Source organism: Heterocephalus glaber, unplaced genomic scaffold (genome assembly GCF_053883595.1).
Source record: "Heterocephalus glaber isolate CG9 unplaced genomic scaffold, H.glaber_assembly_v1.0 deba00001456, whole genome shotgun sequence".
In the NCBI taxonomy this organism is placed as follows: Eukaryota; Metazoa; Chordata; class Mammalia; order Rodentia; family Bathyergidae; genus Heterocephalus; species Heterocephalus glaber.
Window position 1 is genome coordinate 795,725 of NW_028258304.1, and position 27,454 is coordinate 823,178.

General features: G+C 38.0%; 1 protein-coding gene, 1 long non-coding RNA gene and 1 other non-coding gene across 11 annotated transcripts in view; 1 reads left to right on the forward strand and 2 right to left on the reverse strand.

The window, feature by feature from the left end:
* The window catches only part of Exoc6b (exocyst complex component 6B), a 721,832-nt gene that overhangs the window by 686,152 nt on the left and 8,226 nt on the right, over window positions 1-27,454 (forward strand). For 2 of the 9 annotated variants that reach the window (XM_021262474.2, XM_087215914.1), the window contains one exon: window positions 1-16,730. This exon is cut by the window's left edge and continues 61,929 nt beyond it. The exons of the other annotated variants lie outside the window; for them this stretch is intronic. The gene's annotated coding sequence lies outside the window, so the exon portion shown is untranslated. Of the gene's footprint in view, window positions 16,731-27,454 lie in introns of those variants that run through there. 9 annotated transcript variants of the gene reach the window in all.
* Window positions 3,877-27,299, reverse strand: LOC110350267 (uncharacterized). Its single transcript, XR_002396726.2, has 4 exons — window positions 25,838-27,299; window positions 25,467-25,644; window positions 4,741-4,799; window positions 3,877-4,030 (listed from the first exon to the last, which is right to left on the reverse strand). It is a non-coding gene; the product is annotated as an uncharacterized LOC110350267 (long non-coding RNA).
* On the reverse strand, window positions 17,108-17,214 carry LOC147827101 (U6 spliceosomal RNA). Its single transcript, XR_015452956.1, has one exon. It is a non-coding gene; the product is annotated as a U6 spliceosomal RNA (small nuclear RNA).

The following is a 27,454-nucleotide window of genomic DNA, read 5'->3' on the forward strand; positions in this document are numbered from 1 at the left end:
ATGTGTTCATTAGATATAAGAATTTCTAGGGGATAGAGAGAAAAAAAACCCATGGTTACAGGTTTAAAATCCAAGGAAATGGTGCTTCTTAATGTTTTGATAGTGACAATGAAAGGAGAACCACAACAAGAGAACCACAGAGGTTCTGATCTGTGTCGGGGGTAAGGTACAGAGTGCAGACCAAGGTCAATTTCATTCTGAGGCAAAGAGCTGAATTTTAGGAACTAGCAAAAGGGTTAAGATGAAACCAGACATCTCTCCAGTTATTTTGTAGTCTGATATCCCTCATTTGTTCCATTAGAAAGTCTGAGTTTACGTAGCCAATAAGTTAGGTGATTTTTGTATCAAAAATGAGAATATATTTGAAAACATTTTGTAAACAGTATAGCACTATCTAAATGCAAGTTAGCATTCTCCAAGTGTCTCAAGTATTTTCCACTTGTCCTCATGACTTTCATTACATTCATATGACTTAGGAATAGGACAAGAAAACAGGATTTTATAGTAGAGGGGATCATTGAGATCATAAGCCTAAAGCTTTTTGTTTAGTGAGGTAGCCCTTCTAGTATTTCTGCCAGATGTTCATGTAGGTTCTGTTCGGGTATTTCTACTCAAAATTACTCTGATACTTGTTAATAGGGGTTAAATTGATGCACTGTTCTGTGGGGAAGTTCATTAATGAGCATTAAAGTTTTGATATAGAATTCTGCTTCTAGGAAATTATCATCATCATTATTGCTAACATTTGTTGAGTACTTACTGTGTGAAATGCACTGTTCTAAATGCTTGCCATGAACTGACTCAATCTGCATGACAACCCAATGATATATAAATGTACTAGTATCCCTATTATATAGATGATAGAATTGGATAGCAGAAAAGTTAGACGAATTGCCCAAGGTCACAAAGCTGGTAAGTGGAAGAGCCAGGTATCTAACAGTCTGTTTAGATCAGAGTCAACACTTAACCACTGTGCTGTGTTGTAACTTGCACTATTTTCTAAAGAGGCACTTGAAGAAATATACAAACACACGTTTTCAAGTATTTTCATCAAGGCCTTAGGTAATATAGAAAGAGACTGGGGAAAAAACTAAAATATCAATAAAGGGTTTGTTCAACTTTATATGATATATGCCATTAGAAACAGATACTATAGGGCCGGTTTAAACCACTGATTTAGCTCAGTGGTTCCAGCGCCTGCCTTGCAAGCGGAAGGTCCCGAGTTTGATCCCTGGTACCAAAAAATAAAAAAACAATAAAAACAGATACCATAGAGTATTTTAAATGATTGGGTTAATCTATATGTATGTAAAAGACATCGGTGTTTTGACAGTATTATAATTTGCTCTATTTTTGATGAGAAAAAATTGTTAAAGACTAGATTTTAAATTTTTGACATTTTTTTATCCTTAGGAGATGAGACTATAGATGACAATTTCCCATTGTACTCTTTTTAGTTAAAGGCATTTTTTCTGAAATTCCTTTTTGCAAAGAGCATATATTGTTTTCATAAAGAAACTAACAATAAAGCTATGTCATTTGGAGGGTGTACACAAAAGAAGTACAACTCATTCTTCTCTCACATATATTTCCCTTTCACTCTGCTCCACCACATTCTACTAATGAATTACTCTCTATTATAAAATTTTCCCTCACTTTGTACATCAAGAGCTTTTTGTTAGGTGGAGGGATTGTCACAATATGTTGAGGTCCCACTGTGTGTCTCTTGCTGTACTTGCTGTAAGTCTCAGACTGTCCACAAGTAATTGATGTTCTATTCTGGGAGGTACAAACATAAAACACAGGCTCCTCTCTATATCAACATCTAGTTTACAGACATAATCAACCACTCAGTTGTGAGGGACAAACAGTTGGAAGAATAGGAAAAAATGTGATATCACATTTCCTGTGCACCATAAACAATAAACAGAGTTCAGAGAAGGGATAAATCTTGGAAACTGACAGTAATGTTTAAGAAAGTTTTCTAGAGTTTTCTAGAGGAGATGAGAACTTAAGCCCAGTCATGAAGGATGGTAGAAAATTTTATTGTCTGAATGGCATGAAATTTTATAGATTTCTTTAATTATGTTTCCAGAATTCTATTCTCATAAAGATAGATTGAATCAGTGTAATTTTGAGCAGTTTCTTAAATTATTCTGTGCCTCTCAGATATCTTATGTGTAAAATGGGCATGATAATAGTATCTTTCTTTTAGGATTATATTAAGTGAGACTGTACCAATAAAGCATTTAATATAGTACCTGGACCACTTTTGGCTCTCGAGCATAAATTTTCTTATGCTTTTTCTCCTATGTTTCCACTCAACAGTTTCCCTTCATTTTCTAGCTCTTGGTACTGGCAATCCTTTCTTCCTCTTGGGTATGCCTTTCTGATTCCTAGCTGCCCTACTGTGTCTACCTCATTGACCTAGCCTAGTACTTATATATTGCAGGACTATTTGCCTACTTTCAGACTGCCAACTTTAGTAGAGTGCCGTACTTGCTCTTTTAGCCACCACATGGTTCTCATGTCCCAGGCTTCATATATTCAGACTCTTGGACTCATGGTTCAACACAGAACTCACATTGAAAGAGAGGGACCTATTGTTTTTTCTCCAAATCTAGACCAGAGGTTTGAATGCAGGTTACTTCTGGAACCAGAGGTTGACCTCAGAACTCCCATACTGAAATAAATATCCCCACTACTGCCCTTACACCATGGCCATTTCACTTCCTGGCTCAGCTCTCTGTCAGAGGCAGTGCCTGAACATTTCCAAGGCCTATGAGCTAACTTCTGGCTGATTCTTACAAGTAGCAAGAGTCAGAGTTGAGCTCAGCCATCAGCTGTCTTCCTCATGCGAATGGACCCTGGGCTTTGCTGCTTTAATAGACAAATCCTTGCCAATTATAGAAACAATGAGCCTCTTTAGCACCCCTGTCACTGCCATAGGGTAACCAGAGACAGAATGACTCCTTTCCAAAGGTGATTTTGCTGGCCAGCACCTATCACCTCAGTCTGGGCTTCCTGACCACTTTTTACAATTCTTTTGGATCAAGTAGAGCACTCCCTGGCCTTTTCTGGTTATAGAGGTCTCATTGTTTCATGGTCAGCACAGGCCTTTCACAGGCCTGTCTTGGCTTTGGAATCCTAGAGAGTTTTAACAAACTTTAGTGGAATATCCATTTTTTCACTCTAAACATAAAACAGTGAATCATATGAATAAATATTCTTAGGTCATCTGGTCAGTCTCCTGGGTCCAACTGCAGAGTATTTCCTTTAGAACATGGTCTAGTTTTTGTCCAGTCCTTGTTTAAATGTCACAGATGTTGGGACATCCTCATCTCTCATTGTAGCTTAGAGAACAAAGCATACTGTGTTTTCTTAAAGCCTTCTTTCCATTGCCTACTACCCTGTTACTTACCCCATCTCATGTAGCAAGCCCAATGGAAAGTGTCACTCATCCTCTCAAGAAGAAGTATTACTTCAGGGATCCCCTTCATAACAAGCCAAGAGCAAGGACAAAACAGGTGTGTGTTTCACCTGTGGACCCAGGTTGTCTGAAAAATGGAACCAGAAGCACCTCGGCTCTTCTACTGAGTTCGGGCTTTTGCAGGCTTCTGGAGCTTTGATTCTACCCATATCACCAAATTTCTTTCCCCTTCTTTCCGAGACTCCCACATGATATTTTCTGTTTCCTTCAGAACTGTGAAAAGGAACTGTTTGTTTGACTATGGGTTTCCCTTTTTCAAACTACCCCCACACCAAACCCATTGCTTTCTTCCTCTCTCAAAGAAGAAAGAGGAAAGCAAACCACAATAATACTTCTGTAAATTTATGGCCACTCTGTAATGTTTAATCACAGCTACGTGACTGGGGGCTTCGGAGCGGGTGTACAAGTTCAGCGCAAGGTGAATCTTGTCTGAGATAATCTGAAAGTTCATTCAGAGGTGAGGGCAGCAGCCTCTTGCAGACGGGTGAGGTTAACAGGAGGTCACCTGCCTTTTTTTTTTTTTCCTTCTGGTCTTCTCCCCTATAATGTGTAAACAAAAGGAAAATGTAACTTCCAATGAATTTGACATATGTTGTGCTCACGCTAATCTTAGCCTAGCCAACTGTAAACAGTCCAATATCCTGTGGCCGAGCCTTTCCACCCATTCTTCGTCTTTTGGAGAGCATAAAGAAAGCCCAACAGAAAGCAGAGACTCGCACCTTTTGTAGCCAGGCCCTGTTACTGACCTCAAGAAGCCAATGGATAGAGGTAGGAGGGGAAAAAGTGTTTGCTGGGACACATTCAAGGCCTTGGTAAGACACTGGCATCCTGCAATGTTTTCTCACAGTCAACAGGCAGTGTGCCTTTATTGAGCACCTTCTCTCCCCACCCATACAGTGCTTAAAGCTAAGAAAAAAGGACAAGTCCTTAAGTTGCTTACAGGCTGAAAGGTGAGAACATCTGTTATCTGGCCTTAGAGATTGGAGGATGAAGGTGAAGGACTTTGCTTATGTCCAGAGAAAGGTAAAGATAACATCTAGATAGAATCCTATCAGAAGTTCCCCTCCATGTAGTGCTGTGCTATAGTGTCCAGCCCATGTGCAGAGATGTCCCTAAGCTAGAGAATTCCAGAAGCTCCCAGAGGCAGAATGTAATACTGTGGGGGCCCATAGCCTGTGCCTCAACAGCTTACAGAAGACCAGTGGCCACTTGAAGATTTGACCAACTCTCATTTGCTACAAAATCCATACCTTGGCAAACAGCTGCTGGTCCAGTACAAACATGGATGGGGAACATATCTCTGCTGTACCTGTTGGATATGTAGGCTTATATTTAGTACTCCAATATCTGGAACAGATAATTGCTTGGTGAATTATCACTGGCAGGTATTAAATCTCAAACTAGTTTCTAGAATCCTTACTCATTGAGGGGTATTCAGACAATATAAGCTTTTTACTCTTCAATCAATATAGGATCATTTTAGTTGGTATGAGTTAGTAAAGGAAATCTAAAGGTATCGCGCGTCCAGGACACAGCTTTTGAGCTTTATGGAATTCCTTTTGTGTTGGGCTTGGTGCTCCTCTGCCTCAGCTGTCCTTAATACTAAGTACTTCATAGCTAACATGGATCCAGACCTGTTTCAGATAGAAATAGCAAAAAAGATTCTGCTCTTAAGAAATTTGTAATCTTCCTGAGGAGAAAAGATAAATAATAGTAATAATTATGATGATGATTTAAAATAGGTTATGATATTACCAAATGATATATTGTGCCAGAAACTGAAGATTTCTTAAGGATCTCTTTAGAATGGGGAGGATCTGGAAAGGACAAAGAGAAAAAGAAGGCATTTCTAAATCAGAAAACAGCATGAGTGAGGGAATGATGTTGTGAAAGTAGGAATGAGTTTGTGATCTTCACCATCATCACCATCTCATCATCATCATCATCGCTACTATTTGAGGAGCATTTAGTGTATGCCAGGTGCTATATTGAGTATTTTACCAAACTTAAGTATTGTTTCTACTTTAAAGAGAGATTACTTGCTGAACTGACTACACCTCCTGGGAAGAACATTTTGGATTTGCCTCAGTGCTACTTCTCTTTATAACTCCAAAGATTTCCTGACCACACCCAACCTTCTGTCTCTAGTACTGAGTTGTAAGATGTTTGTTTATGAGATCCATAAAAGGGACAGGAGGTAGAAAGTCATTGGAAAAATTTAGTTGCTAAGGACAGTGTCTTCCAATTATAAATATGTCTTGTAACCAGATGGAAAGGACTAGACAGAGGGACTGGCTAAAACAAGATGATGATAATTCCCCAGTGTCACATTGGTATGAATTTTTGGGTGATTTTCTTATAGACATGGTGATATCTCAGGTAAAAGATAGCTGTTTGTCTTATAGCTTGCTTATGGTATTTAAACTGTGGGTGGTCTCTTCACAAAAAAAAAAAAAAGTATATGATCTGGCCCTGATTAAGGTCCTTGAAAGAACTCTGCTCTCAGGGAACAAGCCACATAGACAAATGCTAATCTGGAGAATATCCATCTGGCCCTGGCTCACAGAGAATATGGATATGATGGCTCTGGGATTGGGAGAAGGGAATTTCGTTTGTATGGGAGCCAGGGGCTCTGGTCCACATTACATTGAAGCAAAAGTGAGACCAATTCCGGTTACTGTAAAGTTCACAAAGGTCAGTATTTAGTTACTTTTAAAAATCTCCTTGAATAATAATGATACCTTTGTGGTAATAATGTTATTAACTGTAATAATACTGTAAAGTTTTAAAGCAGTTTCACTTACTATACCTCTTTTCATATCCTTATTCAATAAATTAGAACAAGTTTTAACAAATTTACCTAATAAATTGAGTCAGAAATCTATAATGATTTAACACCTAACAACAAACCATATGTCTTAGTCACTTTCTTATCACTGAGACACCATACCCAACAGCCACAACTTAAAGTAGATGTTTATTTTGGCTCATAATTTCAGAGGCCTCAGTCTACATACGTGGCCAGCTGGCTCAAAGGGAAACACTGCATGGTGGGTCTGGTGGAAGAAAGTTGCTCAGGTGATCCAATCACCTTCCAGAAACCACCTCTGAAAACATGAGGCTTTTGAGGGGCATTCTAGATCTAACCATACTAGCACATGGAGATGATAAACACAAGGATCTAATGTTAAATAAACACTACAGTGCCATCAGAGATTAAAGACTTTATTGCTTTGACCACACATAAAAAATAGGAAAATTAAACTTGTATATACAGAATAAGGTAAGAGATCATTCTGCCTCAGATATCTGAGAATAAATGTTTCTTTTTCCTCCTAATTTCTCCAGCCCACCTGACTTCAACACTGGCTAGTTGGTATTTAGATACTTGGTAGAGAATTTCAGAAGCTATCTATTCAGGTTTAAGGAAACTGTAAGCTTGGAATCAAGAATAATAGCTATGAAAGCAGAGTTTGTCCCTCTCTACTATTCCAGATCAACCCTCAGATACCTTTGAAAATCTTCTAGAGGCTTACTAATCCATTTCCAAGGACTCAGAAATGGGAATGTAACTTCCTGACGTTATAATTCAGAGAAGAAATATTACATGTTTATCTTAATTCTGGTAAGGATAAGTCTTGGTGACCTCACTTTTATTGTGCTTCTTTCTTTAAAGATTCTCTGTGTGGAATCCAAGGAGAGATGGAGTTCCTATCAGTTATTCCATTAAGAATCTTGGCCTGGATTAGTCATCTGAATTTCTTTTTGTTGTTGTTGTTGTTGTTGTTCCAGGGATCAAACTCAGCACCTTGCTCTTGCGAGGCAGATGTGGTGCCACTGAGCTAAATCCCTGGCTCATCTGAATTTCTTAGTGTCATTTGTCGTGAGATCAGATTTCAGGGAGTATATAGTTGACCCACCAAGAGACCTGGTAGGTTTACATCATTTCATAGGTGTAGTAATAAAGATTGACCAGCAATCCCTTCTCATCATACTCACTAGCAGGCTTTCTGCTCCCTGGGCACAGCCAACCACCCCATCCACCCCATCAACCAGAAACAAATTGTACAAATTTCAGTCATGAATGAATTGATAAATACATTGTAGTATGTTTAAGTGTTCTTGTGCACTGGAGAACACTATATGACAGTTTAATTAATAAACTAGATTTAGATCCAATCAATTTTTATAGGCCTTGAAATCATAAAAGTGAATGAAAAAGGCAAGTTACAGAATTTTACATACAAAGTTATACACATATATGTGTGGCATAGAAACATGTTGGGTATGCATAGCAAAATCATGATAGCAGTCTACTCCAGGAAGGTGAAGGACAAGGGAAAGAGGGTATTTTACCTTTTTAATGTTTCATTCCTTCAAAAAGATGATAAGTAAAATTAGACAAATCATTGACATGTATTCATAAGGGTAACATGAATTTTACATTCTTTTGTACTTTTTCTTATTTCAAAACAGAAACTTCCTTTGTTCTCCTTCACCTCTCTAGGCATCTCAAAGATTTTGATTCTCCAACAGCCTATTAAATTAAACTGCATTACATAGAAGAAAGATAGACCTTCCTAGGGCCTTGGGTTATAACTGAAATCTAGCCATAGTGAATCCTCCTGGACCTCAGTTTACTGCTCTGTAAGATGATGGAATGAATGGTGCTGTTTTCGGCAGTTCATCACAGTCTACCATTTTAGCGGCCTCATTCCTATTAAGTGCTGAAAACTACTCTCTGTTCCATAGCTGCTTATTCCGTATAAGGAACTCTTTAGATTTAGAATCTTAGAACTAGGGACATTAAATATTGGTTGTCAGTAAAAGGAAGTTTTAGAGGAGTCCTGAGTCACAAAATGACTAGTGACAGGTCCAGAAACTACAGTGCTGGTCATCTGTCCTCAGTTTTGAGAATCTAAAGCTTTTCTATCACCAAAGGACTGTGTCTAAGGGTAGCAAGGGAACATGGGATGACTAACAGTATATTTATTAACCAAGAGACTGATAATGTGAAACAAACTGGGATCCAGGATATTTGTTAAATGCCAGGCAAAATTCAAGCAAAAATTGTTTTATGTAGAGAATTCTTAATCCCTCCAGGGAGAATTTTGAGAAATAATACTGTTATAATTTCTGGCATGAAGACAATTTTAGAAATTAGATTCTGATAGAAAAGGAAGGACATTGATGGGGCTAGGGTAGCAGGGAGGCTATTGTCCAAGGACCTAAGTAATTTCTAAGACTTCACCTTTAGTCGTTGAAACCTGCTATAGTCTGCACCCTCTGCCTATAAAAATTCATTCAGCAAAGACAGAGATAATCAACACATGTCTACACACACAAATGTACGCACACATGCACACACACAAGCTCACACATTTCTGAGTAGTCTTCATCAAGTTGTACCACTTAAGACTTGGCCATGATATTTAGCAAGAACTCCTGTACTGAGCCTGTGCATATATATGTATGTATGCATGCATGTGTGTGTGTGTGTATAGCCTTTGAACATCCGGGAACTGAATATGTTGTTGAGCAAAGGTGTAAGGTAATCTTACCCTCTAAAGTTAGCTGGTCAATAAAATCATCTAGAAAATCTAGAAATTTTTTTTGGGGGGGGGCAGCTCAGTGTTGTGTAATTATTGTCAGAAATTACTGATGTGATATGTATATGTACCAGTTCTCCAATTACTACATTATTATGTATCACAATCATATACTAATAAAAAAGAAACTTAACTAACCATCTGTGGGTGGGACTCTCAGTTCTGCAATCTAATACCCACACAGGTCACACCACTCTCTTTCCTGTGGTTCCATTAGTAAACTCTGTTACTTCCTGGAATTTCATTGAGTTGCTGGTCTGCCCTTCTTTGAGGTTATTCTAGCTTTAAAATTCTAGCTCAGGACTAAAGGTTAGGAAAGTCAGGCATTTAGCCATCCCTTATCACATTCTAATTGTTACCATCTAACAAGATTTAAATATGGTCCACAGTTTGGACTTCCCTAGCCCAAATACACAGGATTTATAGTAATCTGATTTAAGCGTTGTTAACAAACAAGTTCTGACTATGTCATTTCCTTTCAGTCCATTCTTGTATCCCTTTTTAAAAAATTTCTTCATCTGTAAAATGGAGATATCTACCTATTAGGCTATTGATTTTCCTGGGGATTATATAAAATAGGTAAGTAAGATACCAGTTCATTATCTGTCACATAGTAGGCATTCAAGAAATGTTCATTTTCCTCTTCCCATACATTTCTGCTACTCCTGTTTCTATTACCACTAGTCCTTTTGCGTCAGATTCCCTCTGTTCTCTTCTGTTTATCTAAATTGTGCTTATATTTTACCAGAGTGGAACCATAAATCTTTTGGGCCTCTCTGATCTTTATTTTCTCCGACTCCAAAGTATTTAATGCCTGGTCTTCTCTAACCCTTAAGGGCAGGTGCCATGTCCATTAGCATTATTTATTAAATTTATTTAATTGTACTTATTTCCAAAATGGAGTTTAAATGATTCATTAAAATGATACATAAAATACAATTAGTAAATAGAATCTAAAAGAAGAAAAGAAATTTAATGCAAAGAGAAATAGCAAAATGCTAACTCCACTGGGGCTAAGACTGCAGCCTTCCTGGGAACTAGTGTTTACTTAGGGTAACAGTCTTTGGGAGGCAAAACAATCTCTTGGTTGAGAACCACATATTATCTAATACTTCTTTAACCAATAGATTTATTGATTAGTTCTTAAATTTGGCAGTGGAATTCTGAATTGCAATTTTATTCTATTTCCAGCCTCTCAAACAAGTATGCAAAATAGATTTTAAACTACTAAGTTTTTGGGTTTGGCAGGGGGTTTGTTTTTGGTACCTGGGATCGAACTTGGGACCTTGCGCTTGCAAGGCAGGCAATGGAACCACTGAGCTAAATCCCTGGCCCCAGCAAAATAGATTTTAAATGCATATCTGATTAGGCTAAGGATCTTAAAAAGTTTACTAACGAGTGCTAAGCCTTTTCACCATACCCAAGTATATTTCCTAGGCCATTGAAATTCTAGCCTATTCTAAACTTGTCCAGGGTATGAGGAATTACCTGCTTTACTATCCTTTAATCTTGAGACTTTTTTTTCTTATGCCTACCTTAAAGTACCTGTACTGTAACCTGTAATAATGACCAGTGTAATCCAAGTAATAATTTTCTACAAGTATATTTCTTAATTTATCCATTTAGAAAAAACGGCTCAAACCGTTTTTCTTATGACTGTGATTATTTAGCCAGTATCACCAGACTTTTTTTTTGATTAAGCACTAGTGTTGACTTGACTCATCCCTAATATATTTATGTGTGTAACAATTTATTAAGTATAAATAATAAATAGCTACAAAAGGATATTTCCACATATCCCCTCCTCCCCACTGAAGTTTAAGACATAGAACATTATCATTACCTTTGAAAGTTGGCTTGTGTGTGCACATGTATGTACATAGACATACTAATATAATTACTATTTCAACACATAATATGTACTTAGGCTAAGAAAAGTTCATTACTGATAAGTGGATACAAATCATATTTCAAACAGCTTTTCTAATAATTTCAAGTTTGGGGCGTTGACTTACCAAATCTGATTAGCTCGTTACTATTTTGTTTTCTAATGTGGATAATAAAGAGCTTGTACTCTGATTTGGAGATTTTTTGAGATCTGCCATTTTCCTGATGCTTACTTATATTTTTACATTGTTAATATTATCTTCAACCCAAGGTCTCTTTGCAGAAATGTTTTTAAACCACTTAGTCATTTTGACCAGGGGGTGAAAGGTAGTTTAGCTAACAATTCAATAATATAGTCCCTAATCCATTCACCTAGGAATCTTCAACAGATCACAGTATGCCAAAAGAAAATCACTAGCCCATGGCCCCTATCTCCTTCTACCACAGCTGTGGCAGCAATTCCATCTAAACTCACACTCGCCTGCCTCCCCTACGCCAACAAGGGGCAACTCAGCCCATAGCAGGGGCCTCCCAACCTCTCCTTGAGCATTTACAGTATGCTTTTTATCACCCAGTGTCATCATGGGCTTTCCTTCTGCTCCCTGAAATAGCATAGATGCTGTGATCAGTGAGTGAGAAGTCGCCCTAGGAAGGCCACTGGAAGGAATGCTTGGTGTTAGTGTTTTCACCTAGGAGTCTTCCACAGGCACCAGCTGGTGACAGAGAGCCTTAACCCCATCTTTTTCTCTTTACCAAGGTAGTCTTAGAAGTGAGAACTTTAGACTGCAGAAACCCAAAGGCAAACTCCTAATGCAAATAAAGATTTCTCGGCTGATGTTTCCTTTCAGGGGAAATAGCTGTTAAGGCTTGTGTCTAGATGTCCCCCAGAGCCTCATGTAGTCATAGGGAAGCTTTCCAGAGGTGGCTGGATCTAGAATGTGTGGTTCTGGGATCAAGGTATGTGATTACTAAATCAGTCCACTGATTGATTTGGCATAGTTCTGGCTAGGATTAAGGGTATGAGTGCTACACCTGCCCTAGAATGGGTAGTCTGCATAAAATATAAGGGACAGAAAGAGGGCTAATGTGCTCTCACCTGCCTGCTTGCCATAGTCTATTTCTCCTCTGCGATGCCCCTCTACTGTGCCACCCTGCCTTGGAGCCAGTTAGCTAAGGACTAAAACCTCTACAAACTGTGAGCTAAATAAAACCTTCCTCCTTTAACTCAAGTTGTCAAATACTTTGTCTCAGCAACGAGAAAAAATAACTAAGACAATAGCTAATATGCAATTTGTCACTGGTACAGAGCCTAATGGAGCCTCCATCCACTGGAGCTGGGCTGCCAAGAAAGCAGGAGCTACACAGCCTATACTTGCCCTTTTCCTCTGCCTTCAGTCAGCCAGGGAAAAAGGGGAGGTCAGATCTTCCTAGGAATTTCAGGAACCAGCCTATTGAGTGTCCATTGTTACAAAGCTCAGGTATAAGCCAGACCCCTCCTATCTTTAGAGATCCAGAGGAATTTGGAACCTCTCCCCACACCAGTTCTAGTGCCTGAGGAAAATCCAAAGGTGTCCTCCAGATTTCTGTGAATCCTTAGAAACCTTCAGTCTTCTTGTCTTCTTGTCTCCTGGGTTCCCACTGTACAGTGCTATTTTATAGCTCTAGGTGCAAAAGTCAGCTGCTACTAGTACACAAACACATGCATGAACACACAGAAAAGTCATCCACCTGAGCAATTGCTAGCAGAATAGATTGATCTAAAGATTGGCATAGAGTGGGAAGGTTTGTAGGGGAGATTATGTCACATTTTGCCCAGCAACAGCTGTGTAAAAGCTACTTATTAGATATCCCAAGTCTTCAAAGTGGTCGGAAGCTATAATGTCCTCAGGGATTTCCTTCTTAGACCTTCTCATACAAACTTACTGAACCTCCTCTCTTCACATTGTGCCTCAAGACCTATGCAACGATCTCCTTACCCCTTTTCTGCTGGGTATCTTGGTGCCTTACCCTTGAAAGTTCCACCCACACATGTTTCTCTTTCCTAAAAGAATTTGGTACTAGTTATCTAGATAATGAAATACTTGCCATTTCATTATAAATAGAAGGATCTCCTTAAAGACGTTTTCTTTTTTTTCCTGTCTTCAATAATAGATATGTATATCTCACATCAGAAAAAAATAATCTCAGCGAACACTGCCTTCCCTGCACTGAATTTAGAGACAATTTTGTCTGTAAAGGTCCATAGTGAATGTTTTAGGTATTCCTAGGCATATGGCCTCTGTCACAACTACTTACCTCCATTGTTATATCACAAAAGCAGCCATGCTAATGTAAAAAATGGACATGTCTGTGTTTTAATAAAACTCTACTTACTCAAACAGATTTTTCATTCCTAAATCAAGAAAAAAACAAGTAGCAACCTTAATGGAAAAAGGTTGAAAAACCTCCAGGCTAAAATTCTCTCCTTAACATATGAAACTATTTATTCCTGGCTTAATTTGGCCTAACTATTTCCACAGCACTGTGAGAGACTCAGCCAAGTCAAATTCCTTGCCTGACACCCCCTCATACATATCTCTGCCAGTCCCCAGCTACCTGCCTCAGGCTTAGATGCCTTTCTTTTAAACTTTCTTTGTACCCTGTTAGAGTATCTCTCAGAGTATTCCTATCACTTTGTATCGGTTTGTTCACCAGACTGATTTCCTCAGGATTGGAGATGTCTTATTGTCTTTTCCTGTGCAGTACCTAAGAGTGCCTGATGCATTGTTGGTACTTTAACTGTGTGTTAAAGTAAGTGCTGAGTTCCATTTCCTACATTTGCCCAGATTTCTGTGTCAGGAATCTGTGTCGGGGTTGGGAGAAATCTTGGGCAATAAACACAAATGGGCCATCAGTCAGTTCTATGCTTTGTAGTGAACTTTTTGCTATTATTCTCTTGGTCTGCCCTCAGCTGCTGCTAAGAGGTGTTATAATTCTATATCTGAACCAGAAAATCAGATTTGGGGTCACACAGTCAGGAAACTCTCAACCTGCACCTCTTTTTGCTGTGCTCTACTGACTCCTAAAAAGGTTACTATGGATCATAGATTATGAAAAATACATGTTGTGATTAGTTTCATCCTGTCAAAGCCAGGAAAAGGACAAAAGAAACTTCTAGCTTAGTGTACTGTTCCCTTGAGTAAGTAGATTGCACTCTACACATGCACTTTATGCCATGTTCTGAAGATTTAGCATATTTAGAATTTTTGTTAGATCATATGTTGTATCCCAGACATGTTATTTGAAATCATTTGGTAGTCTATCACATTTAACATGAAGTATTCTTCTGATTACACATATATAAAGTGCAAATTCAGGTTTTCTTAAATCAAGTTTACTTCAAGGATGTGCTTGCTTTGGAAACACCATTCTCACCTGGACTTAGTATGTCTTTTCAAGAGAAAACATGTAAAGAAAATTATCCCTAGGGGAGGTGGGATATGGTTGTTGTCAGTGTGTCTGTTTGTATCGGTTTCTGTTGGAGTGCCTGCCTTAGCTCCTGCACTCCTTTGCCCCCCATGGAATCTTTGCAGACATTCTGGAAAAAGGAGGCTTTCCCTAATGTGAGGTGTAGGTACCATGCTCACCACTGGAACCAGCACAAATATGACCAAACATTGGTTGGTTCCCATGCACTACTCATAGTTATCTTCCCTGGAACCTTAAAATCAAATTCCACTTAGGTTACCCCTCACCTGTCATTCTCCTGTTAGATGTTTCCTTCTTCCTCACACAACTTTCCTTCTAGAAAGTGCTGCTTAAGAGGACCCTAGATTTGGCCCATGTGGAATTTTGTTGTAAAAAACGCATATTATAAGTCCAGTCCATCATCTAGCCGATATTATTACTACAAAATGTTAGGTCACATATTTTAATACCATTTAACAGGTATTTGCTGACTACCTTCTGGGAATCTAGCTCTTTGCTAGTCCATGCTATGACGAATCATAAGAAAACATAATTCTCTTTCTTGGGGATCTCCCAGTCTATGTGGGAGATGAAGTTATTATCTCAAAATTAGCAGTGATGTTAGGATATATCCAGCAATTCTCTTCACCTGTGAGTAGACGTGATGTGAATTGAAATAGTAACTACCAATAGTCCATCAGGTTGTCTTTACTTTCTGAGTTCTTTGGGTAGTCCTTTCTACCCAAAAGAATACAAGGGCACCCTCAAAAGAGTTTGCTTGAATATTAGACTATTAATTTTTTTAGCCTATTAATTTTTACTTGATGATTTCCTGCTACTCCTTTAGCCAGGAACAACACATCTATCTGAATTATTTCTATATTTTATGCTGCATTTTAGTCTACGTTAACAAAGATCAACAGCGTGCTATTTTATCTTAATAATATTTTATCCCAAAGGTCTTTTCTGGAACTTTGCATGTGTTCTGCTGTTATAATGCTATTTGTTCTCTGTGTTTGAGTTAACTCACTGTGTGGCTTTGGACTACTGTGAATTATTCCAGTCTTCCTCATCTATCACTGCAAAAAAAGAAAGTCTTTCAGAAGTTTGGCCTAGCCTCAGACAATACCCAGCTGACAGAATCAGTGAGAGAGAATTTTAAAAAACAAACAGCCATGGTATCCTGGGTAGTGTGAGCCAACAAGCCATCTCTACCACGTGTCTACCTTGGGATTGTCAGCCCACTGCTTATCCTTTCTCAATCTTGATCCTCCTCATTCCTCCCTTACCCCTTTGCCACCAGAATTATAATTTGAGTCCTCTACAACTGTGGGAATGTTCTTAAGTAACAAAGTAGAACAGAGATATCTTTAGAACTTTGCCAAAGCTCTAATTAAAAGTTACATAGATAAAAATTACACAGGGGGCAAAAGAAGGTATTGTCATAAAAGGTAACCTGCTCAGTACAACCTGACTCAAAATGTCTTGCCTTGCGATATGCTTTCCCATTCATAAACAGTTTTGTGTAACTAGTTATTACATAATTTACAATTTTAATTACCTGTGTAGCTTATAAAGTATAACATTAACTACTACGCTAGTTTAGCTCCTTTATTCTGATAGAAGTAACAAAGAAGATAACTAACCTAAGTAACTTTAAAGATAGTATTTTGACTGGAAACCATAAGAATAAAGACAAAAAGAACTGTGTAAAAATGCTGTACTCAATAAATTAGCATCTCACAGGGATGTGGGTTAGTAATGTCAGAGAAACAAGTGATAAATGAGAAAAGAGGGAAGAGACTAGAATGAACCCTGTAGTGCTAGATTGGAATTCAAGGCATCAGTATGAACTCATAATTTTAATATATCCACAAGTAGAGAAATATAGATATATGAACAAGTCAGTATATTATACATATTTTTCTTGCTCTGTCCACTGAGAGGGTCTGGATGTGGTAATACCTTAGTAGAAATGAGCATACTAAGTGCTCAAATATTAGTTTCTAAATACCATTCTCCAGTAAAAAGGACCAGGGCATCTTAGAGAAATAATTGATTCCAGGTCTGGAGCAAGGAAAGATACAACAAAAGGAGCTTAGAACATCTTGTAGTACCAGAAAGTGAAGCAGTATCCAAAAAAGTATAGAAGCAGGTCAGAAATACAAAGGAAACCCAAATCTTTTTTTTTTTTCCTTTTTTTTTTTTTCTGGTACCAGGGATCGAATTTGGGACCTTGCGCTTGCGAGCCAGGCAGCAGCACCACTGAGCTAAATCCCCAGACCAGGAAACCCAAATCTTAAGGAGTTTGTAATGGCCAAATGTGGAGCAACTTGATTATTGGCTTATAACCCACAAAGTAAAATAAATATGCAGAAGGATATATTGGCATTAAAAATGATTTAAAAAATGAAGAAAAAGGAACATTGCTTTTTCTCACAGGAGAATTTGAATTAATAACTACAGAAAGAGTGAGGGAAATAAAAAAATACTGTAGTCAAACACCATAGTAAATATAGCTCCAGATCTACTAATAGATGCTAAAATTGACTGGACAAAAATTTGAGGAGAAACAGGATGCCTGCATAATCTGAAACAGTATCTCCCCCATGAAATACATTAATACAAAGGGAAAAGTAGTAACTTTACTATGGAGAAACCCATCAACTCCACTTGAAACAAGTGATTGAGAATAATATCATGTGTCATTTTTGCACAGGGGCCATGCTAATCCTCTCTGTATCATTCCAATTTTAGTATATGTGCTGCTGAAGTGAGCACAATATGGAACGCTTCACAAATTTGTATGTAAAATCACTAGTAATGAGATATACCAACATCTTGTACTGTGCTCCCTGAATTGATGCCTCAAAAATAGCATTATATCACTTCTGTGGTATTTTTTAAAAAAATACATAACCTCAATGCAGAGTCTCTTAACATTGGCAATATTGATGTTTTGGATCAGATAGTTCTTTGTTGTGAGGACTGCCCTTTGCACCATAAAATGTTTGATGAAATCCATGGCTGTACCCCTGGGATACCAGTACCAGCACCACTACTACCACTGTAGTCTTGTGACAACCAGAAATGTCTCTTGATACTCCACATGTCCCATGGGAGGCAAAATCTTTCCCTGGTAGAGAACTTCTGCCCTAATCTAATCATGAGAAAACAGTAAGCCAGCCCAAACTGAGGGAAATTATACAAAATAAATGTCCACAAGGGCCAGGGATTTAGCTCAGCGGCACCGTGCCTCCCTTGCAAGCGCAAGGTCCTGAGTTTGATCCCCAGTACCAAAAGAAACAAAACAAATGTCCACACATAATCACCAAGGTTTTGAAAGATAAGACTGAAAATCTAACAGATTGGAAGAGAGACTGAGGAGGTATGATGACCAAATGCACTGTGGAATAGTCTATTAGATTCTGAAACAGGAAAAGGACATTAGTAGAAAATCTGGTGAAACTGAAATAAAGTTATAGGTGAGAAGTTATACTGTGGTAATGTAAGAAATGAATATTAATGAGTAGTGGAACTATGGAAACTGTTTTTACAACTTTTATGTAAGTCTAAAGTTATTTCAAAATAAAAAGCTTTTAAGAAAACAATCTACTGATATTACTAAAATGGAGGTAAATTTTCTATATTAAATTCTATGACAAAGATATAAGCATACCCATTGTTTGATATTGCTGAGATGATTCCCATCCTTGAGACACTGATAACTAGAATAAATTTAAAGTACACCCAGTCCATGTGTGTTCTGTACCACAATTTATATTTGCTGTTTCAATTTTCTTTTTTTTTTTAATGAACACATGTCTTTATTGGTACATTCTGGTATACATGCTAACATTCATTATTGGGATTTTCTACCTTTACATAATATATCTTGGTTCTTATTTTGTCCCCATTGCCCTGCCCTCCTTTCAACCGCTCCACCCCTCCCTATTTACAAAGACTTTGTTTCCATTTTTTCCTTTTCTCATATTTATTCCTTTTCTTCTTTCCTTTCCCTTACCCCTCCCACTTCCCCTTCTCCTTTGGACCTTTTCTTCCTATTTCACATTATCTATTATACATTTTGATCCTTTTTACACTTTCAGTTTCTCACACCAGAAAAACTATTCAGTATTTACACGTCTGTCCTTTTTATCTTACTTAAGAGTATCGCTTCTTGTGCATTCATTTAGCTATATATGTCTCTAGTTTCTCATTTTTTAATTAATTTAATTGGTACATTTAAGGTATACAATATAATGACATTCATCATTAGAAATTTGTACCTTTACATAATCCATCTTGGTTCTTATTTTTTCCCCATTCCCCTGCCCTCTCTTCAACCCCTCCACCCCTCCCTATCTACAAAGACTTTGTTTCCATTTTTTCTTTCTCTCATATTAATTCCATTCCTTTCTTTCTTTTCCCCTACCCCCCCCACTTCCCCTTCCCCACTGCACCTTTTTTTCCTATTTCACATTGTCTATTATGCCTTTCAGTCCTTATTTACACTTTCAGTTTCTCACACTAGAGAAACTATTCGGTATTTACATGTGTGTCCTGTTTATTTCACTTGAGAGTATCGCCTCAATGTGCATCCATTTAGCTATAAATGTCTCTAGTTTCTCATTTTTTATGGCTGAGTAGTACTCCATTTTATTTTTAAAAACCACATTTTCTTTATCCAGTCTCCAGTTGATGGGCAATTGGGCTGCTTCCATGTTTTAGCTATTACAAACTGTGCTGCTATAAACATGGGTGCACATATATCACTGTGGTCTGATTCTTTTAATTCTTTGGGGAAGATTCCCAGCAGGGGAATAGCTGGGTCAAATGGGACTTCCAGTCCTAGTTCTTTGAGGTATCTCCATACTGATTTCCACAGTGGTTGAACTAGTCTACACTCCCACCAACAGTGGAGCAGTGTTCTTCTTTCCTCACAGCCCTGCCAGCATTTGTTATTGGCTAATTTCATGATAGCAGCCATTCTTTCTGGGGTGAGGTGGAATCTCAGCATTGTTTTCATTTGCATCTCTCAAATGACCAGAGATGTTGAACATTTTTTCATATTTTTTTTGCTGTTTCTACTTCTTTGTGTGAGAAATGTCTGTCCATTTCAGATGCCCATTTTTGGATTGGGTCTTTAAATTTCGGAGGTCTGATTTTTTTAAGTTCTTTATAGATTCTAGACAGTAGACTTTTGCCTGAGGGACAGCTGGTGAAAATTTTTTCCCACATTGTGGGTTGTCTCTTCACACTGTTGGTGGTTCCTCTTGCTGTGCAGAAGATTTTAGTAAGAAGAGATCCCACTTGTTGATTGTTTGTGCTAGTTCACAGGGAACTGAAGTTTTGTTCATAAAATCTTTTCCTACACCAGTGTCTTCAAGAGTTCCACCTAACCTCTGTTCCAGCCGGTTCAGCGTTTCTGTTTTAATATTTAGATCTTTAATCCATTTCAATGTTAGTTGAGTGCGTGGTGAGAGATATAGGTCTAGTTTTAATATTTGGCAAGTTGAAACCTAATTTTTCCAGCACCATTTATTAGAGAGGCTATCTTTCCTCCAGTGAAGGTGTTTGGATCCTTTGTCGAAGATGAGGTGGCTGAGTGTCTGGAGTTGTTTCTGCATCTTCTAATCTGTTCCCTTGGTGCTCAGGTCCGTTTCTTTGCCAGTACCATGCTGTTTTTATCACAGTGGCTTAGTAGTATAATTTCAAGTTGAAGGTTGTGATACCCCCTACCTTATCTTTATTGCCTAGAATTGCTTTTGGTAATCTAGGTCTCTGCTTGTTCCAAGTGAATTTTTGGATTGTTTTCTCAAGGTCCGTGAAGTATGCTGCGGGGATCTCAATTGGAATTGCATTGAATCTATATAGTAGTTCTGGAAATATGGCCATTTTCACTATGTTGATTCTTCCTACCCAGGAGCAAGGGATGTGTTTCCATTTTCTGATATCACCTTCAATCTCTCTTTTCAGAGTGCTATAGTTTTCAGACTAGAGGTCTTTGATTTCTTTAGTTAGGTTGATTCATAGGTATTTCATTTTTTGGATGCTATTGTGAAAGGAATTGATTCCCCCATTTCTCAGTGAGTCTGGTTTTTTGTGTACAGAAAAGCTGTTGATTTTTGTGTGCTGACCTTGTATCCAGCTACTTTACTGAATTTCATTATTAAGTCTAGAAGACTTTTGGTGGAGTTCTTGGGGTCTTCTATATAGAGTATCATGTCATCTGTAAATAATGCCAATTTGGCTTCTTCGTTTCCTATCTTTATTCCTTTTATTTCTTTCTCTTGTCTGATTGCTGTGGCTAATGTTCCCAAAAGTATATTGAACAGGAGTGGTGATAGTGGACATCCTTGTCTTGTTCCTGATTTTAGTGTGAAGGATTTCAGTTTTTGAGCATTTAGTATGATATTGGCTGTTGGTTTTTCATAGATGGCTTTTATCAGATTGAGGTAAGAACCTTCTATTCCAATTTTTTGGATAGTTTTTATCATAAATGCGTGTTGAATTTTGTCAAATGCTTTTTCTGCATCTATTGCATGATCATATGGTCTTTGTTCTTGGCTCTATTAATATAGTGCATTACATTGATTGATTTGCATATGTTTAACCATCCTTGGGATGAATCCCACTTGGTCAGGGTGTATGATCTTCCTGGTGATCTTCTGCATTCTATTTGCCAGTATCTTATTAAGCATTTTTGCATCTATGTTCATTAGTGAGATTGGCCTATAGTTCTCTTTTTCAGTTGGGTCTTTCTCTGCTTTGGAGATCAAGGTGACGCTTGCTTCCAGGAATGAATTTGGGAGTATTGCTTCCCTTTCAATTTCGTTGAAGAGTTTAGAGAGTAGTGGCATTAGTTCCTCTCTAAATATCTTGTAGAATTCAGCAGTGAAACCATCAGTACCTGGGCTTTTCTTAGTTGGTAAGTTTTTAATTACATTTTCAATCTTATTGTTTGATATTGGGTCATTTAGAATTTTTAGGTCTCCTTTGTTCAGCTTTGGTAATTCACACATATCTAGGAATTTGTCCATTTCTTCTGTATTTTCCATCTTATTATAGGTTTTCAAAGTAGGTATTGATGATCCTCTGGATTTCTGCTGGGTCCATTGTGCTTTCACCCGTTTTATTCCTAATTGCACGGATTTGGGTCTTTTCTTTCCTTTTTCAGATTAGGTTAGCTAAGGGTTTGTCAATTTTGTTTATTCTTTCGAAGAACCAACTCTTGGCTTCATTGACTTTTTTGTATTGTTCTCTTAGTCTCTATTGCATTGATTTCTGCCCTGATCTTTATAATTTCCTCGCTTGTATGAGCTTAGGGTTTGTGCTGCTCTTCTTTTTCTAGAAGCTTGAGGTTCAGCCTCAGGTTGTGTAATTGAGCTCACTCTGTTTTACTAATGTGAGTATTCACTGCTATGATTTTCCCTAGTAAGACTGCTTTCATTGTGTCCCATGGATTCCAATATGTTGTATTGGCATTGGCATTTAATTGAAGGAACTGTCTGATTTCTTCTTCAATTTCCTGTGTGACCCACTGTTTATTCAGAAGTGTGTTGTTCAATTTCCATGTGTTTATGAAATTGTTGCAGTTTCTTCTGCTATTGATCTCCAATTTCATCACCCTAAGGTCTGATAATATACAAGGGATAACTTCAGTTCATTTGCACTTACTTAAACATGTTCTATGAGCAAGTATGTGGTCTATTTTAGAGAACAACCCATGTGCAGCTGAAAAAAAATGTGTATTCTGATTTTTGTGGGGTGGAACACTCTGTAAACATCTGTTAAGTTCACTTGTTCAAGAGTTCGATTGAGTTCTAGCATTTTGTTGCTTATTTTTTGTCTAGTTGATCTATTTGTGACAGTGGGGTATTGAGGTCCCCCACCACTGTTGTATTAGTGTTTATTTGATTTTTCTTGTCCGTTAGTATTTGTTTTATATAGTTGGGTGCAATAGTGTTTTTTGCATATATATTTATGATTGTCATCTCTTCCTCTTGGATTGTTCCGTTTACAAGGATGTAGTGTCCTTCTCTCTTAATCAGTGTTGGTTTGAACTCCACTTGATCTGCAAAGAGGATAGCTACTCCTGCTTTTTTTCGGGTTCCTGTCGCATGGAGTATTGTTTTCCACCCTTTAACTTTCAGTCTATGAGTTTCCTTTTGAATTAAGTGTGTTTCTTGTATGCAGCATATTGTTGGGTTTTGCTTCTTGACCCATTCTGCCAGTCTATTTCTTTTGATTGGTGAATTGAGACCATTAACATTGATGGTTATAATTGAAACGTATTGACTTGTCATTGCCATGACTTTTTCTTTTTGTTGGGTTCTCCCCCTTTCCATTTAATTTCTTGTCATGCCAGATGGGTTTATTCTGCTTTGCTTCCTGGGGTTGTGTTCCTCAATGTCTGTTTCTAGGATATTGTGTAAAATTCTTTGGAGTGCTGGTTTGGTATTCATGAAGTTCCTAAGGTGCTCTTTGTCATGAAAGTATCTTATTTCTCCATCAATTTTGAAAGATAGTTTTGCAGGGTACTTCAGTCTGTGTTGGAGGCTGTTTTCCTTTAAGGCTTGAAATATGTCACTCCATGCACTTCTTGGCTTGTGGGTTTGTGTTCAGAAGTCTGCTGTGATTCTGATGGGCTTTCCTTTGTATGTGATTTGTTTCTTTTCTCTAACTGCTTGTAGAATTTTGTTCTTCTGTTGGGTTTCTGGAATCTTAACAATTATATGCCTATGTGTAGATTTTTTTGATCAAGGCTAGTTGGAGTCCTATATGCCTCACTTGTCTCTATGTGAAGTCCTTTTCCCCTATTTGAGAAGTTTTCTGCCATCACTTCTGTGAAGAGTTTTTTTATGTCATCTGCACTCTCTCCTGTTTCTTCATTGACTGAAATCATTCTTATGTTTATCTTCTTTGCATCATCTAGCAGCTCCTGGATTGATTTCTCGTGGTCTCTTACTATTTTTAAGAAATTTTTCTTTTCCTGGTCACTAATTGCATCCTATCTTCTGCATCTGAAATTCTATACACCCATTGGCTCATTCTGCTGCATAAACTTTCAATGGAGCTTTTAATCTCCTGGAAATCTGTTTGCATTGTTTTATGGATTCCATTTGTTTCCTATGTTGGGATTCCATCATGTCCCTCAGCTCCTCTATTTTTTTATCTGTGTCCTCTGTAGATTTATTAATCATGTCTTGTACTATGGGCACAATCTCTGCTGTTATCTGAGAAATTATATCCAGGTCCTCTTTTGTTGCCAATTCAGGGAGTCCAGGTAGTTGAATATCAGATTATTCCATCTCATTGCCCTTTGGGGTTACTTTAGGTGATCTGGAAGCCTGGTTTTGAAATTTATTTACGTGTCTTCTCATTCAACAGATGCAGCCTGCTGTACCTTTCTTGAGGTGACTTTTTGCTCACCCAATGGTCTTGAATTCTTAGCAAGCCACCAAGCAGTCTTTAATCTGCTGCTCATCAGTACACCAATTCCTGGGTTCAGAGTGCTGGCCTTCTGGATCCCTGAGCTGACCTGTTGTCTGGGCAGGCTTATGGCTTGGGCCTGTGCATACTTGGGATGTTATCTAGGCGTGCTTCTTGTTGGGACCCCTATGTAGCTGTTGTCTGGGAGGGCCTTTGGCTGGGGGCTGTGCACCCCAGTTCCTGTTGTCTACACAGGCTTCTTGCTAGGGTCTCCTGCACTTATCAATGGTATGGGGGCAATCCTCTGGGTATTGCTTGTGTTTCTGTGTAGCTCTTTTCCAGGAAGGTCCTTGGCTGTGGCCAATGGTATGGTGGGCCTCTGGCTGAAGCTTGTGTGCCTGTGCGGTTCTTTTTTGGGCCCGCCTTTGGCTTGGCTGGGTGTGCAGGAGCCTCTGGGGTAGGAGCGGAGCCATGGCTGGAATCCACCTGCAGCTTCGCTGGTCTGGCCCTCATAGCTGCTCCCCAGGATCTGCACACAGTTACGGATCAAATGGCAGTCCTCTGGCTGAAGCTTGTGCTCTTGTGCAGCAATTTTCTGGCTGGGACTTTGTCTTGGGCTCTGGGGTATGGCAGAGCCCTGGCTGGGATCCACCTGTAGCTGTGCAGGTCTGGGCCTCAAGCCTAGTTTCTAATTCTTTATGGTTGAGTAGTACTCCATTTTATTAAAAAGTCACATTTTCTTTATCCAGTCTCCAGTTGATGGGTAATTAGGCTGTTTCCAAGTTCTAGCTATTACAAATTGGGCCACTATGAACATGGCTGCACATATATCACTGTGGTATGATCCTTTTAATCCTTTTGGGAAGATAACCAGCAGGGGAATAGCTGAGTGAAATGGGACGTGTAATCCTAGTTTTTTGAGGTATCTCCACACTGATTTCCACAGTGGTTGCACCAGTCTACATTCTCACCAACAGTGGAGAAGGATTCCTTTTTCCCCACAGCCCCACCACCATTTGTTGTTGGTTGATTTCTTGATAGCAGGCATTCTTTCTGGGGTAAAGTGGTCACTTTTCTTATAAGTAGAAAATTTTGCAAAACTTTTAATTGATGATTGAAAAAGAAGAATAGTCTGTATGTCATTTAATAACATTGAACTATTTTGGCTTGGATTAAAATTCATGTTTTTCTTTTATTGTCCTATATGATGGAAAACCACTCATTTTAATATTACTATTAGGAAAATCGGAGACAAGCAAATATGTTTTATTGTTTCTGTTTCAAATTCTAAATCAGTAGATGTTAGGTTTCTTCACTTGAACTTTTTAAACTTCAGAAGATTATTATTTTGTGCAACTCTTAAGAAATATAAACAGAATGGGCATATTGCAGACCCAAAGCATGGTTTATAAATTCTATCAGAAGCTAGCACATGGAGAATCAAGTATTTCAGCAGTGTTCTAACAAACAAGTAAAAACTCATCAAAAACTCAGTTTTGAAGAAATCTAATAACTGATGAGGAAATCTAGTCATGAGAAGAATAATGATATGGTTGTGTTAGCAAGTTGTCCAGCTCATTCACGCTCATTAGCCTTACCTGCTCCAACCAGTCCCTTAGCTGTGGATCTTCCTGGCTAGCCCAGGACACAGTTTCCCAGTGTGCGCTGCTCCTATCTGATGAGAATGATGCTCGGCTGAAACTGCTGATTTAATTACTTCTTTGTCCATAGGCCACTTAACTCTGCTCAACTGTTGGTCGAAGTCTCAAACTTATCCTAAAATATAGGTTGAGTAAAATATTCAAGGTACAGAAGGCCATAAAGAGATACTCAGGATAGGTTTAGATGATCCCCAGATGTGCCATTAAATACTAAATCACATGAAAAAGCATGAATATATGGTAAAAATTGTGAAGATAATGCTTCATAATAAAGTTTGGGAATAGTGATCTTTAGTTCTGTCCCTCACCTCTGATCCTCTGTTTTTTTATTCTTCTTCATCCACCACCTGCTTATCAAGACATAAGATGCTCTGAAATGTACATATAGTATGTTACTTTCTGTAAAAAAAAAAAAAAGAAGAGAGATAGGAGAGCATACATATATCTGCTTTACCTTTACAAATAGAAACGTAAGAAGAACAAACTAAAAACAGTGAAGTTGGTGACTTATAGAACATAGGAGAGATTGAGGTAAAAGGAATACAATAAAGGAAGGAGTGATACTTCTCCAAGTTAACCTTTTTGTATAGTTTTTACTTGTGTAAGCATGTTAATGTCCTACATATTCAAAAAATTAACAAGGATGGGAGGGAAGACCGAAAACTAAAAACAAATGAAAAAGAAAGATCCTAATTGCATTTAAATGAATACTATAACTATACTGGAGGAAGGGAAAAGAGATTTATAAACACAGTATTTGATAGTATACATTTAGTCTTCACTTGAGAGGGAGAATTGCAAACAAATCTTGAACTTGTTTTTAGTGGCCTTTTTTTTTTTTTAGTGGTAGGTTCAAACAATTCTGAAACCATTGTAGCTATATTCTAGGATTGAGCAAATGAAATGATGAGTTGAACTCTAGGATTCTCATTGGGGAAGGCAAAAAAAAAAAAAAAGAACCCTGTGAGAATGGATTAGAAATAGGGATATTGATGTGGAGTTGTAATTTCTAAAATATGTATGTATATTTACATGCATATTATTCCCAGCTCTGTCTGATAAAAGAGCTTAGCTCCTTACAAATTGCCCCTCAAGAGCAGTGAATAAAGACATTCCAGTAATAATGAAGATACCTAGTACCAAAATCTTGATCTCCAATAATATCCTCACTAAAACAATCTTCTCAGAGAAAGGGCCAATTACAGAGATGGGGCAGGATAGATGCAACATGAGCCCACAACTCCTTAGAATGCCGGAAAGTGCTCCAAAAAATTATGAGGGCATGTCACAGAAACCCAGGCTTCTGTTTGAAGGGATTCCCACTTGCCAAATCTGGGACAATTTGAGTACCAAAACAATAGGCATAGCAATAAATATAAGCCATTGAAAAGTGGGACTCCATTAGTCCATATCAATAACCATTTGATAAATATATTAATAAGGGGAGAAGAAAGAGTACTTCCTTATAGTGGAATGACTGACAACTGATAAATGTGAAGAGAAGGATTGTGTTGGAAAAGCATAAGTTTGCAACCAACATGGTAAATATTGAATCAGGCAAGAATCCTCATTGGATTCTAAATATAGGTAGAAATTTTAATCAGGATCATTTTCATGGTTTTTATAGTCTTCCCAATTGCTTATTAGTTGCAGTGGAAAACATAACTAGACATTGTAGAAATCAAGCAACATCTTGAGCAGGTGATCAAAATTATCACTAGTAAGGGACAAACAGGTATTATATGCCTCCAGATGTGATATTTTGAGGAGGACATAGCATTCCTTATGTAGTATTCTGGTCAGGAATGCATGTATTGAATCTTATGAGAAAGCATCAAATAAAACCAAACTAAAAGGGAAAAAAAGGCAGAGAGATTATATTCTTCAAAAATGTCAATACCATATAAGAAAGGAAAAGGCTGTGA